The following is a 14351-nucleotide window of genomic DNA, read 5'->3' as shown; positions in this document are numbered from 1 at the left end:
TCCCCGCTCGCCTCGGGTGCAGCCTTTTGTTCCCTTCCAAACAGAGGTTTTAATTTACCCTCTCTGCTGGCAAATTCCTCTCCAAAGCAATTCCCCAGTCGTTCCTCCAAATCACAGTAATTACCTCATTACTTTGATATTAATAGAATTCATATGGCCTGGAGAAGATAATTGAAATTAGTCCTGCACCACTGGCAAGGAGGAGGCCAGGCCGGATGTGGGGCTGCTGGCACCACCCCAGGGCTGAGCTACTGCCGGGGGTCTGTCCGGGTTACAGCAGCAGCGTGAGTCCGTTCCATCTCCATCCCATCCCCATTTCTACCCCATCCCATCCCCATCTCATCCCATCCTTATTTGGTTGCTGTGAAGAGCAGGAGGATGCATGAGGCTGGTTTTCTTTTTTTTTTTTTTTTTTGGGGGGGGGGGTGGGGAAGAAGAAAAAGTGGAGGCTAGGGGAGAGGGGGAAGATAAAATGAATGAATGAATGAATGAATGAATGAATGAATGAATGAATCATTATCTGCACAAGAAACAGCATGGCACTCAATGGGTCTTGCAGCCGTTGCCGTGCCCCCGAGACTCCTGCTGCCCTCCTGCCCCATGGCCCCATCCCAGCTGCTCCCCACCAGCCACAGTGACCCCGACAAAGGACTCTGCCACCCTTGGGCTGTGCCCCGCCACGTGGCTCCGTCACCTCTATTGGGACCAGCTGCCACTGGGACCCTCCTTTGTGGCCTGATGCAGGCGGTGCGGCAGACGGGTCCCCCAGCTGGCCACAAGCCCTTCTGTTGGAGTGCCCTGCCTTGGCTTACAATGTCATTAACCCCCTGAACTGCTCCTAGCCCCGTTTCCACCTGTGTCAACTGTCACCAAGTCCATGGACCCTGGGGACATTGGGCTGCTGGTGGCATGGGTTCATTGCACAGCTCAGCCAAGCATTGCTGCTGCCCATGTACAGAGCTGAGCCAGGCTGGGCACATCCCCTGTCCTCCCCTCCTTACACTATGGCAGCTGAACTGAAATGCTGCATGGAAATGATGCACGGTGGAAATGCTGCATGTTAGAAATACTGCATGGTGTAAATACTGTCTGATATGAACACTGAATGTACATGCTGCTTATTGGTGCTGCAGACAGAAATGCAGTATCTCTGAGCTATAGGAGGTGGGGACTGGGGAGTGTTGGGTTTGCAGCCACATTGCACCCCATTTCAGTAGGTCTCAGGAGTGATGCCTTCAGCCCAGCACTGCAGGACAGGCACCAGAAGGGACAAGGCAGGAGGGTATTTGACCCCAGGGCTGTGAGAATCCCCACACTCGTGCCGCTGCTTTGGGGCTGGCCTTGGATTCCTCATGCTCATTTCAGGACCCCCAGCAGGATGGGGAGGGGAGGGGACCCCACCACACTGCCTCTTCTGCCAGACACCCATCCCCACAGAGGGCCTTATCTACCACTAATGCTTCACAGCAGCCTCCCAAAAAGCCTGTGGGCTTGGCAAGATGCTCCGAGACTGCATTTGCTCCAAATGGATTGTATCAGAGGAAGAACAAAGCACTGGAGAGTTTACAAAGAGAAAAGTCTTGGTTGCAGCCCTATGGTGAGGTCAGCTGTCCCCAGCACGGCACAGTGCAGTGACTCAGTTGGTGGCTGCTGTCCCTCCACAGAGGTGGCTGTGATGGGAACTCATCAGCAGGAGCTGCCCAGAGGAAAATCTAACTCCATTACATGGCACCAGGCAGGCAAGGAAAGCAGGGCCCCAGGGTGCTGCTTGTCACAGGATGAGGTACCCACAATAAACCCCCAGGGGGTGTCCCAGCCCTGCTCAGCACACCGCAGATGTCACATCTCCAGGTGTGCCTTTGACCAAGTGCCATCATGAAGCTGGGGAACAACAGAAGCGCATGGTGTCAGTCCAAGGGAAAGGGAACGAAGCCAGAAATTCAAAGAGAAAGGCATAAACGGCACAGAAAGGTGTGAAGGGACAAAGCCTGAGCAGAATAATGGCACCATCCAGTAGTGGTGGGATGGGGAGGTGAGGGGCTCAGAACCATGGTGCCACCAGCTGCGTCCGGCTGCACTCTGCTCTGGACAGGGAAGATTGACAAAGGGGTTTTGCATAATCTGATGCAATATGCATAATGCACTTTGCTCCAAGTGCAGGCAAACGGTTTTCCTCCCTTTTACACCCTGTTGTGCCTCATCCATCACTGGACATGGGGTTTCATCCGGAGCAGGAGCCAAGCCTCAGGGTGCAGTGCACATGGGTTGCTCATTCCTCCTCCTGGCTGCTTCTGCGGATGCTGTCAGAGGCTCCAATAGCCCAACAGGCATTTTTGCTCTGAAATAACTCTGTGTAAGCCCAGCTCCAGCCTCCTCTGTACATGCACAAGACCTTCTGTCTTCTCTGATACCACTTCAGTATTTCTATGTAACAGCTCAGGGTTATTCCTGATGTAGCTGCTTTCAGTGGGGACACTGAAGGTGCCATAGTCAACCAGCACATGGATGCACATCACACCTGGGCAAACCTCACCCATCCCTACAGCTGGCTGCTGTGAATGCAGAAGACACACTGTCTGGTTGCCGTGAGCTGATGCATTGGTGCCTCTGAAGTCACTCCAAAGGGAGGAGCTACCCTACTGCAGCAGTGCAGCACCCTTGGGTGCAGCCCAACAGCACCTCCAGCTGTCCCCAATGATACCACTCAAAGCTTTAAAAGGAGGCAAAATAGAACAGGTTGCCCAAGGAGGCTGTGGATGCCCCATCCCTGCAGGCGTTCAAGGCCAGGCTGGATGTGGCTCTGGGCAGCCTGGTCTGGTGGCCAGTGACCCTGCACATAGCAGGGGGTTGGAACTGGGTGAGCACTGTGGGCCTTTGCAACCCAGGCCATTCTATGATTCTAAGTGGCCATTAGCCACTCTTCATCTGCAGTACGGTCACTGGCTGTGCCCAGGGCTCCAGATCTAATGGGTTTTTAATATTCTCGTGGCATGCATGGCAGTGTGTATGGTGAGAGGCGTGTGTAGCTCCTACACAAGCACCAGCACTCAAGGGGCTGCTTGCTGAGCCCAGGCTCTTCCTATCCCCACCAGCTGCCGGGTAGATTTCAAGGTTTCAATTATTACATCAAGCCTCATGTACCAAATTAAGGTCAAAGAAGTGTCCCTGTCTTGTATAAATGTATATATGCCCATATATCCCTTAAAGGAAAAGAAACAAATTCAGAAATTAATAAGGCTGATTGACAATGCTGCTTTGGAAACCCCGGTACCATATGGCATCCTTGAATGGCTGCAGTGCTGTTCGGCTGGGGCTGACCAGCTGGAGAGTTACTGTGCTTGTTTGTAATTGTAATAATGGATATCAGATGGCTGGTGTGGAGCAGTTTATAAATGAGAACAGACAATGAGCCGCACTGTTTGTCAGGAAATCATCTCTGATACGGTCTGTGTGCTACCACTGCTCCCCGCTGGAGCTGGTTGCCCCACAGGATGCGGCCCTGGTGTTGAGGCACTGCTGGGGCGGAGCTGCCCATAAGCACTAGGGATGCTGGAGGAGTGACAGCTTTGTGCAGAGCCCTGAATGCTATGATGGGGCTTAGAGGAGTCAAAGCAAAGGGACTGAGTGCAGAGGTGCCCCCCACAGCAGAAGGCAGTTGGTGCTGTGCATCCCTGCAGCACTAAGGGCAGCCGCAGCCAGCCTGGCTGGGGGACACAGCCCACACCCAGAGGGGTTTTTCTTCCCAAAACTCATCCAAAAAAGTCACTCACACACACGTCTGCAAACCCATAGCTGGGTGGGCTGGCAGGTCCTATGTTCAGCTTGGCAGCCCCAGCACAATTATGGAAGGAGTCTCAGAGATGGATTTTCTCCCACTTTAGCAGGTCCCGTGACATAGTGCTCCCAGCTCTCCAGCTGTGGGCATGGAGTAATCGTCCCCAGTGTCCCCAGTGTAGCCAGATCTATACACTGGGTGCCCAGGGAGCACTGAGGAGGAGACAGCAGCACGTGGGCATTGCAAGGAGCAAGTATAGGAGCACTTGTCCTTTGTCTGTGTTGGCTCAGGAGGAAGGACTGAGCTCTCATCCTTCCGTTTCCAGCCTGGATTTGCCATGAGAGAAGAAAACTCCCCCATTTGCTCAAGTGGTTTCCTTATCTGACTTCTTTCAGGGCTTCAGTATCGTGTTTTAAATCCACCATAATCACCATAACGTTGGGCCTTGACATACACTGTCAGCACTTTAAAAGCAAAGAGGTCTATTTTTAAGGAGAAAGAGGTATTCAGCCTAATGACTTGCTTAAATGAACTTGTTTTATTCCCAGCACAGCACTCTGGAAATGCTCAGCACCCCAGTCTGGTGCAATGCTTCCTTGGGTACCCAGCATCCTGTACATCCTGAGGTTGTTACCAATGGAAATAACTCCCTGTTGTGCTGGTGTATCTCTTTTTGCTGGGGTGGGTGCTTGATGCCACAAGGCAGGACACAAGGGAAAAGCAAATCTTCCCTAGGCATTGCTGTGCATGCTCATGGTGCTTCAGCAATGCTTTTGTTATGCTGCTGAATGATTTTCCTGCCCCCCATCAATATTTCCTCATTTCTCAGCACAATGAGACCCAAAATTCCCCTATCTGTGCAACTGTGCCTGCATCCCTTTCCAAGCTGTTCTAAGAATGTTGTAATTGGTTTGTTTTACTTTTTACAGGGGCAGTCGAGCCTCTCCACATCCTGCCAGCCCCATCCTGCCCCACATCCCACCCACACACCTCCTGTGTTAATGGGTTTACTTTGTGGGTACCGGCCTCCAAAAGCAGCTTTCAGTTTGTCCTCCCAGGTGGCAGCTGTGCAGCGGGATAAGAGCAGGTGACAGCCCTACAGCCCCTCAGTGTGATGCTCATGGGACTGGTGCATTACTAGAGGGCTGGATATGGGACATGCAGGACCAGCCCCATCCTACTCACCAAGCCCCACAGCTCTGAGCCCTGTGCATCTCTATTCCCACTGAGATGGGGACATTTTGAGTGTGACCCCATGCAGATAAACCAGCCCAATTCCTTTGGGCAGATGTTGGGTGGCATGGATGTCCCCATTTGTTGTGTGGTGGAAGAGGATGAAAGTATAGTGCAAGGGACTGAGCAGAGGAGTGAAATAAAGGCAATCCCTGGGTGAGAACAGCAGCAATGAGATGAAGGATGCTCCTAAAACCTTCCAGCTCCAGATACTGGACAGCTGTCCCATGAGCTGGGAAATGCCACAAACAACTCAGTGGAATCCCAAAAAGGTCAGGTCTATCTATAGGTATACATGAGGACAGCCCTTGGAGCTCTTCCCACAGGAGCCAAAGAAGGCTGGGTGGCTCTGAGGGCTGTGTGCTGAGCTGAAATGGGCTGAAAATGTGATTTACAAAATGACCATCCTTTAAGAAATGACAAATTGTGAGATATGCCCCATGGCTGCAGGTACTGCTGGTCATGGAGCATGATACAGCCCTTCTGCCTCCCCCGGAACCCTTCCAGACAAGAGTTTGCTTCGGGCATCTCCAAAGTCTTCATCCATCTGCTGTGTGAATTCCCGCTCCCCGGGTCCTGCTCCTCATTAAAGGTTGAGCCCCTGAGCAAAGATTAATCTGGTGTTTGTGAGAATTTATCTGCTTGAAAAGAGAGAGACCGGCTCTGACCTCACAGTCTGGAGGCTGCCAGGGAGTTTACCATCCCCTGAGCTGTCAAACCAATTCCCTGCAGCACCAAGCTGTTGTTTTTAGCATCTGCTAGGCAGAAAGACGACGAAATACCCCAAATATCTGTTTGCTTTAAAAGGTAAATATTAATTTCAGGATGCTGTTTACATAAGCAGACTCTTCAAGCTTGAAGTCACTGCCTTTTGCTAGTTGTCACATGGTATTAGTGTGTATTTAACATTTATTTAACTCTACTCGGTCCCACTCATGCCAGATGGCAGGCAGCCTGCATGGCGAGGCACAGGCTCACCATGAGAGCAGGGGGTGTTTGGAGACTGCTACTAGAAGTTTGAGCAGTGCTACAGCTCTCCAGATGCTGCAGGCAGGCACCATGCATGCTGCAGTGCTAAGCCTCAGCACCCAACCATGGTCATCCCCTTGCAAACATTGACACAAGGAAGGAGCTGTGGTCCCCAGGGGTCTTGGAGGTGATGACCCCCCTCCTGCAGTCTCTCCTGGCAGCCCCATTTGCTGGCAGGGTCTTCGCATCATGGCACTTGTGCATGGAGGAGGTAGAGAGCAGAGCTTGCAGCTGATGGAAGCCAAGCCATGGGGCTCAGCATCGTGACCAAAGAGATGCAATGACCAGAGGAATGTGATCCTATAAGAAATCCAAGCCATATATGGGCTTGGCTGTCCTCAGATATTGCTGCTTATAGCTGACTTTGCATCACCTGCTACTGCTTTGCATTTGCTTGGCCAGATCCTGCCTGGCGCTGAGCTTGCTCATGCCACATCACTGAGCAGGGCAGCAGAGCTGGGCAGAAAGCTGCCCCTATGGGTGGGGAGACCAGAAGGTACAGAAGGTACCAAGGTACAGAAATGAGTGCCTGGCCAATGGGAACCCAGAGGAGCGGGTGACATGGAGCAGGACCTGCCTGTTGTCTCCTGAGATCCTCAATGGCTGCACTGATCTTCTTTATCTCAGAGAAGAGACAGAAGGTCTCATAAGGAGATGTACATCTGACAATCAGCACTGACAACAGCGATGCCCACACATCATTTTTCCACCCCTCCAGTTGTTCATCCTACCACCCAGGGCACTTTGGGGTGATGCAGCACTGCCGAAGTCACTGCTTTCTCAGACTGTAAAAACATGATGCTTTTGGAAAACAAATGTGATCCTTATTTCGGGATCAGGTACCCACCAGCTTGAATATACAAATGAAGAAGATCAGAGATGCCATCAGGGACAATATTATAGTTTCTAAGCCAGGCTGAGCACACTCAGGTTCACATGCTCACATTTGATCCGTGCTTTAACTGATGGCCTCAGATTTCCCTAACTGGAAGTATTTTAGCACAGAATTATTGCCTTTCAGACTCAATAGCTGCAGTGCGCTCTCACTCCTGCCTGATCTCATCCCTTCCCCTATCTCCTCCAGCAGTTTTCTCTCTGCAAGGGCCCATCTGCAGTCAGGCACACCGACCACTCTGGGCAATGCTGTATTTCTTTAGCAAGGAATTTGGGAATGTCTTTAAGTGAGAAAATAGGAGATGAAAAAGAGTGGGCACGTCTTTGCCCAGATGTGCTTGTTTCAGCGCAAAGCCATAGACACCAGGACCCTCAATGAGAAATTTCCCATCCCTTGGTGCTGCCCTGCAGTGAGAGAACAGGGCAACTCTGCCACCCTCTGTCCCTCCTCGACCTCCTGTGCCCAGCGCTGAGCACAGGCCATGCCCGCAGCCTGCCCTGGGCTGCTGTGTGCCCAGGCTCCTCAGCAGTGCTGGGCCCTCACCCTGCGGGGCAGAGCCATTCCCACTGGGGAGAGCAAGAGGGGACACGGGAGTCCCCAGGCAGACCCTCAAGTACCCACATGGAGAGGCACAGACTGTTTTTGCTTTTTTAAGAATTGCTCAGGTTTTTATTGTTATTATTTTGTGTTGTCCTTTTAAATCGGTTGTGGCCCAGTGTTGAAACAGAAGTCCCAGTGGAGCAACTGCAGTGCACCTTGGTGTTGCCCTTGAGCCCTTCTTCCCGTCCAAAGCCAAGTCCTCTGCTTCTCCAAAGGAACAGCCGCCTCTGTAGCTTCTGTGCCAGCGCCTGGAGGCCGCAGGGAGCTCGGGGCCGTCCGCTGGACTCCTCGTGCTGTGGTGGTGCAGCAGCTGAGAGGACACCAGTCCCAGTCCTGCCCTCTTGTCAGGGCTCAGCTGGAGGCTGCAGGAAGCTGAAAGCCATCTGTTGGACTCCTTGTCTTGTCCCGGCGCAGCAGCTTCTAGGACAGCAGTGCCAGTCCTTCCCGTCTCCTCAGAGTTAGGGGAAGAAGAGGTGAGAGGTCTTGGGGAAGGCTGAGGATGGAGGGCGGGGAAGAAAGGGCGGCAGGGAGCAGCAGCTGGCGCAGGGGCTCTCTGGCGGATGGTGCCATTTCAACGCCAAGATGGAAATGGAGAGCCCCTGGTGCGCCGCCGATGGAGGTAGCAGCGTCGCCAGGCAGACACGATGTTGGGGTGCCTGCCCTGCCTCGATGGAGGTGGATCCACCTCCATGGGCTCTTCCTCCAGAGGGATGTCCACCTCCATGGGCTCGACGCTGCTGTCTGGTGGATCGACATCCATCGGCTCAGGTTTGCTGCTGCTCCCCTGAAGCCGCCGCTTCTTTGGTGGAGGAGGATCCATCCTCCTCCACGAGGGACAACACAAAAGGTGTGAAGGGACTTTATATGTTGCTCCTTGGGCCACAAGGGTGTCACCAAGTCGCTAGTCTACTAGAGACTGATGTTCTGTTGTCAGGGTCCCTGTATTTATAGCGGTTGTCAGGGAGGTGGTTTGTGACATCAGAAAGCCATGGCAGTGTGACCCTTAGAATGTCCCATGGTGACCAAAACATGGCTGTGCTGGGCGTGGGGAGGCAATGGCGCTGGTTTTGAAGGAGGATGAAGGATGCATGTGATTTGAAGTGTGAAAAGAAATAAAACCAGGCTCACTGGTGATAAACTGTGGGAGAAGACTGCAGAGTTTTGGGGATTGTGTGTTACTGAGATCCTTCCGACATTTCCATGAGTTATAGGGTACAGTGAAGCACATTTGAAATGTTTATACACCAATTCACACAGTAGGTGGAAGTAGGTAGAGCAGCTGGAAGTCTTGGCACTGTCCCATAGCTGCAGTGTCATTGGCATTAGCAAAATGTGTTGGGAAGAGCCCTGTGCCTGTTGTGTTGTGATGGATGGTTACTGGCCCTTCATCAGAGACAGGCAGGGCAGTTGTGGGAGAGGAAGTGAAGTGTCGTCTACCATAGGCCACCATCCTGGGATGATGACACTGATGATGTATTCTTTAAGGACCTGAGAGGTACCTGTGCATCAGGTGCTCTTGTCCTTACAATGACTTCAACTTGCCAGATGTTAAGGGTGAATATGACACTGCTGGTATAAAACAAGTCCAGGAGAGTCCTAAAAATGGCTTGATGGTAATTTCTTGGTACAGGTTCTAGGGGAACCAATGAGGAATGGTGCTTGTAGGTTTGTTGCTTTTATACATTGAGGTTTAAGTTTTACGTATTTGGTGATAGGAAAACTGTCACAAAAGCTCATCCCAGGTAGCAAGGTCCTCTAGGAAACTGCTTTTGAAGGCTTTGGGGTCAATCAGTGCTGATCACTTTGAAGTGTCAGCTCTATAGAGCACAGGAGCAGGCAGTGCCAAGATGCTGGAAGTCACACAAGTGAGGAAGAAGGTCAGCTTGCCTGAGCAGGGATCTTGTTGTATAGCTTAGGTGAAAAGTGCATGGTCAGTGGAAATGAGATGGGCTCCATCAGAAGAGGAGTGGCCAGCTGAGAGAGGGAGGTGATTGTCCTTCTCTGCTCTGCTCTTGCAAGGTTCCATCTGCTGTAGTGCATCCAGGTCTGGGTCCCCAATACAAGAAAGACAGGGAGCTGTTGGAGTGAGTCCAGAGGAGGAGCACTAAGATGATATGAAGACAGGCTGAGGGAGCTGGGCTTGTTCAGCCTGGAGAGGAGAAGGCTGCAATGTGACCTCATTGCTGCCTTCCAGTACCTGAAGGGAGCCTACAAACAGGAGGGGAGTCAACTCTCTACATGGGTAGATAATGGCAAGGACAAGGGGAAATGGTTTTAAGTTGAAGGAGGGAAGATTTAGGTTGGATGTCAGGGGGAAGCTCTTTACTGTGAGAGTGGTGAGGTGCTGGAACAGCTGCCCAGAGAGGCTGTGGATGCCCTGTCCATCCCTGGAGATGTTCAAGGCCAGGTTGGATGGGGCCCTGGGCAGCCTGGGCTGGTATTCAATGTGGAGGTTGGTGGCCCTGCTTGTGGTGGGAGAGTTGGAGCTTCATGATCCTTGAGGTCCCTTCCAACCTGGTCCATTATGTGATTCTGTGAGTGTGGGAGGATTACAGAGATGTTGTTTGCCATTGCAGGGAGAACATTTAGGTGATCAGACCTCAGAACTGAAGCTGGTCAGTGGTGTGGGGAACTAGAAAAAGGGCTTTTTAAAATATATTGATGGGAAAAGGACCATTGGTGACATTAGTCTTCTAATTGATGAGGATGAACACTTCCCTAGTGCATAGTGTGTTGCTGCTTAATTCACCAGCAAGTCTATGTAGGTGTGTAAGTTACAGTGTAAAGTTATTCTATGCTTTACTGCTTTCTGCTACTTTCTTTTCACATAACTTCTGAGTAGAATAATTCCCTTTGGCTGATTGATTCTGAGTTTTGACTGTTGCATTGGAGGCATGGCATTTGAAAACGCATACTGATGGACTGTAAATGTGTTGCTGCAAGTTTTCAAGTGATTCTTTTAATGTGGAGGTGGAGCACTAATATCTCTTTGGGTAAAACCTATTGCTCCTAGAAACAATATTTTAAAGTTCAGTGGTATTCATGACTACATTCTCCTTGTAATTGCTCTCTGGTGTTACTGTCTGTGGGTTTTGGGGTCATCTAAAGGTGTTGGACACATGGCCCAGAAGAGCCTGGGATTCAGCAGCAGCTCAGAAACCAGCATTTACTGAGTTGGTACTTGCATTGCAGCATATGTGGCTATTGTAGCATATTTCAGTGGCTACACTGCTAAGGATGCTCAACCCATGAACTTTAAAGCTCAGCTGAATATATATATAAGGGAAGTAGGTAAGCGTGCTTAATAGGTGACAGACATGTTGCTTTGTCCTCTGTCTTGAGGGAAGAGAGCTCTTGGGAGGATGCAGGATGTTCTGTGCTTGTGCAGGGGGGTCTCAGGACTATAGCAGAAACTGATAGTTTAGATTCTGGCTTAGGAAGTCAAACCCATCCGCTGTTCATGGGTTGCCGTAATGAACAGGTCGTGTTAAGGAAAGAAACTACGGCATGGAGCACGTTTCTTTTAATTACTGTCCACTTTGAAACGTGTCAGCACGTGTTCAGCGCCTCAGCTGGGAGGAGCTGCGTCTGCCTCGAGGGCGGGGACACGGGTTGGGTGCAGCTCCCGCAGCGGATTCGTGCTGCCTGCGTCGGGCGCTGACAGAGCCGGGCAGCCCTGCAGCCCGAGGCCCGGCCGCCGTTGGATGCGGAAGCCGCGTCCGGCCCGCTGCGGCGGTTATGAGGCTGCGGAGGCCGCGGCTCCGTGCCCGGTGGGGGCCGTGCCGGGAGATCATCACCGCCCTTGTCCCCCCTGGGCCTTCTGGGCCCAGCACCGAGCACAGGCCGTGCCTGGGCAGACCCTCAAGTACCCACAAGGAGAGGCATGGACAGGTTTTGCTTTTATCATAAATTGCTTGCTTTTATTCTATTACTTTGTGTTGTCCTTTTAAATCGGTTGTGGCCCAGTGTTGAAACAAAAAGTCCCAGTGGAGCAACTGCGGTGGACCTTCTGCTGCCCTTGACCCTTCTTCCCGTCCAAAGCCAAGTCCTCTGCTTCTCCAAAGGAAACAGCCGCCTCTGTAGCTTCTGTGCCAGCGCCTGGAGGCGCAGGGAGCTCGGGGCCGTCCGCTGGACTCCTCGTGCTGTGGTGGTGCAGCAGCTGAGAGGACACCAGTCCCAGTCCTGCCCTCTTGTCAGGGCTCAGCTGGAGGCTGCAGGAAGCTGAAAGCCATCTGTTGGACTCCTTGTCTTGTCCCGGCGCAGCATGCTTGTAGGACAGCAGTGCCAGTCCTTCCCGTCTCCTCAGAGTTAGGGGAAGAAGAGGTGAGAGGTCTTGGGGAAGGCTGAGGATGGAGGAGCGGGGAAGAAAGGGCGGCAGGAGCAAGCAGCTGGCGCAGGGGTTCTCTCTGGCGGATGTGCCATTTCAACGCCAAGATGGAAATGGAGAGCCCCTGGTGCGCCGCGCGATGAGGTAGCAGCGTCGCCCAGGCAGACACGATGTTGTGGTGCCTGCCCTGCCCGATGGAGGTGATCCACCTCCATGGGTCTTCCTCCGAGGGATGTCCACCTCCATGGGCTCGACGCTGCTCTCTTGTGGATCGACATCCATCGGCTCCGTTTTGCTGCTGCTCCCCTGAAGCCGCGGCTTCTTTGCTGGAGGAGGATCCATCCTCCTCCACGAGGGACAACACAAAAGGTGGGAAGGGACTTTTTGAATTGCTCCTTGGGCCACAAGCGTGCAACCAAGTCGCGAGTCTACTGAAGACTGATGTTCTGTTGTCAGGGTCCCTGTATTTATAGCGGTTGTCAGGGAGGTGGTTTGTGACATCAGAAAGCTGTGGCAGTGTGACCGTTAGAATGTCCCATGGTGACCAAAACATGGCTGTGTTGGGCGTGGGGAGGCAATGGCCTGAGAGCAGCCATAGTTTTCAATGGGGATGGAGGGTGCATATAATCTGAAAGATGAATAGAAATAAAACCAGCTCACAGTAATAAACAGACAAGCCAACAAACTTTGAGGCAGTGCATGCTATTGAGATCCCTTCAGTCATTTGCATGAGTTCTGGGGTACAGTGAAGCACATTTGAAACATTTATACACCCAGTGCACACAGCAGGTGGAAGTAGGTAGAGCAGCTGGAAGTCTTGGCACTGTCCCATAGCTGCAGTGTCATTGGCATTAGCAAAATGTGTTGGGAAGAGCCCTGTGCCTGTTGTGTCATGATGGACGGTTACTGGAACTTCATCAGAGACAGGCAGGGCAGTTGTGGGAGAGGAAGTGAAGTGTTGCCACCCTTCTGGGATGATGACACTGATGATGTATTCTTTAAGGACCTGAGAGGTACCTGTGCATCAGGTGCTCTTGTCCTTATGATTACTTCAACTTGCCAGATGTTAAGGGTGAATACCACACAGCTGGTATAAAACAGGTCCAGGAGAGTCCTAAAAATGGCTTGATGGTAATTTCTTGGTACAGGTTCTATGGGAACCAATTAGGAACGGTGCTTGTAGATTTGTTGCTTTTAAACATTGAAGTTGAAGTTTCAAATCCTTGGTGGCTGGTGGGAATTTGTCACAAAACTTCAACCCAGGATATCAATACCACCAATATCTGCCTCTGATGTCCTGGGCCACATAATAAAATAGGAGGCCTTACTTTTGGAGCTGTTCTCATAGCTTGCATTGAATAGGATGAGCTTGGAGTGTGACCTTTGCTTCTGAAATCCTCTGCATCCTCTGGTAGCATGTCAGAACTCAAGAGTAAGCTGGTGATTAGATTTTTAACAGATAGGAGTTTAAGTCCTTATTGAGCTGTGTGGAAGATGTAACATGGCTGTAAGCAGTGATATGACACGTAACCAGAATCAAGAGCATGGGGATCATTTTGTAACCTCTAATTCCTGAGGGAATCTCGAACACATCCTTCCAGCAAGCACAAGTCATGGCTGCTGTAAATACTAGGGTCTGCTTTGTACAAAGATTCAAGTAGTGCATAAAAGCATTCTGCAAATATATGTATTTTGTTACGTTAATCAGTGTGCAAGGTCGTTGTGTGTGTGTATGTTCCATGTGTTAACAAGGTGAGGCAGAAGCCCCAAAGAAAATAGAAAATCAAGTCTATGAATTATCATTTTGAAATTAGACAGTGTCAGCCTTGAAAGTTCTTCTTGTAAATGTAAATAATGGGACTTGGTTATTGTTATCCCTAATGATTTATTCATCAAGTAGAAAAATACCTGTATTGACAGTGCAAGATAAATCCATGCTTCTTCACAAACAGGTGACCTAACAGGAAAAAGAATCTAGTTAATGCCAGGATAGCCTTTGACATTGCTTCCTCAAAACCCCACTTGCATGTGTGCAGAAAGAGCAGTGCAAAGCATTTCCAATCGTATTACAAGGGTTTGCAGAGCAGAATGGTGTGGAAAGGTGATCCAGAATGGGGAGCTGGTAAAAAGGGCTGGGATTCTAATGCAATGCTTCAGTGTTATTTTTCTGTAGACTTGCTCCCCTCTTTGAAAGACATTTCATACTAGTAAAATGTCAGTGATTTTATTCATTCTACCAAGCATATGATCACCCTTGCTGAGATCAAATGTTCCACTGACTAACAGTTTCATCTTTGCTTTGTTTTTGTGTCAACTGCTGATAAGCAGAACATCTGGCNAATAATTCCCTTTGGCTGATTGATTCTGAGTTTTGACTGTTGCATTGGAGGCATGGCATTTGAAAACGCATACTAATGGACTGTAAATGTGTTGCTGCAAGTTTTCAAGTGATTCTTTTAATGTGGAGGTGGAGCACTAATATCTCTTTGGGT

This window comes from Coturnix japonica, chromosome 20 (genome assembly GCF_001577835.2).
Source record: "Coturnix japonica isolate 7356 chromosome 20, Coturnix japonica 2.1, whole genome shotgun sequence".
Taxonomy (NCBI): Eukaryota; Metazoa; Chordata; class Aves; order Galliformes; family Phasianidae; genus Coturnix; species Coturnix japonica.
The sequence above is the reverse complement of the archived record's forward strand: the minus strand, read 5'-3'. Positions refer to the sequence as shown.